The following is a 1357-nucleotide window of genomic DNA, read 5'->3' on the forward strand; positions in this document are numbered from 1 at the left end:
TTAAAATGAATTGCATGGCATGTAGTGCATATGATGTGTTGTGATGTGTGGACTGTTGTGTATGGTCCACCTCTCTACTTACTGAGCTAGTGAGCTCATTCCACGTGTACACCCCTTTTTAGATGATTTTGCAGGTCATGCATCTGAGGAGCATGGGGCAGGTCCCACAGTCGAGTTTCCTGAAGAGGACTGGTGGACCCCTGAGGAGTTTGAGCACGGTGTAGACTGCGCATGTGAGAGCTGTGCTGCGGGACAGCAGTTCTGAGGCCGAGCTGAGCTCCCCCTTGGAGGCCGTGCTGAGCTCCACTACCGAGGCCGAGCTGAGCTCTTCTATGTGATGCCGAGCTGGGCACAACCCTTGATGCCGAGCTGAGCTCCAGCCTTGATACCGAGCCGAGCTGTGTACTCTGATGATTTTGATGATTTCCTGTATATACTTGATATTTGAACTTTATTCTTTTTGTATATATATCATGCCTTCGGGCCCAAATGTATATAATTATTGTATCACCATTTGGGTATCAAGTATATGGGAATTATTTACAGGTAAAACTTAGTCTTCCGCTGATCTGATGAATGGATGTTAGTGTGTGTATGCTGTGGTGGAATACAGTATCTGATGATCCTGGCAGGTTTGGGTTAACCGGTGTTAACTCGGTCACCGCTCCGGTTCAGGGTGAACGGGGTGTGACACCTGTAGTGTACAAGGATTCCCGCTCGGTACGGGTGAGATCCGGTGCGAGAAGCGTAAGATTTGGTGGACCTATCATGAGTGAGCAAGGTTAGTATTTCACCATTTTGGAATCAAGGTTAACACGATCCAATGACACGATCATGTTTAGAATCCTAAAAGAAAGTCACACGTCCGATTTGGGTCCAATCGAACGTAAAAATCACATTCAGAGCCTCACGGGAGGGTCAGACAGCCCACCTGTCTGACCCACTGGTCTGGACCGGCGGGTAGGTTGGCCCACCGGTTGGCCCGCTGGTCTGGCCCATCGGTTGGGCTAGGGGGTCTGCTAAGACTGGCGGGTAGGGTGGCCCGCCAATTGGCCCATCGGTCTGGCCCGCCAGTTGTGCCCGAGGGCCCTACCCTCTCAGGCGGGTGCCCACAGGTGGGCCATCTCCCGGTCTTACCCACCAGTCTTGGCGGGAAACCTGCTGTTTCTTCCCAACTTCCTCCATTCTTTGGGGATTCAAATGGGACTTTTTCAAACCCATTCTTCAGACTTTCAAGGTCTTATAGGATGGTTCTAATCTAGATCTGGGTTAGATTTTAGTGATGGAAAGCCATCTTACCTTCTTTGCTCAAAAACACTTTCAAAGCCTCAAAATCACTTCAAATCCACAATGGTTC

Source organism: Macadamia integrifolia, unplaced genomic scaffold (genome assembly GCF_013358625.1).
Source record: "Macadamia integrifolia cultivar HAES 741 unplaced genomic scaffold, SCU_Mint_v3 scaffold1420, whole genome shotgun sequence".
In the NCBI taxonomy this organism is placed as follows: Eukaryota; Viridiplantae; Streptophyta; class Magnoliopsida; order Proteales; family Proteaceae; genus Macadamia; species Macadamia integrifolia.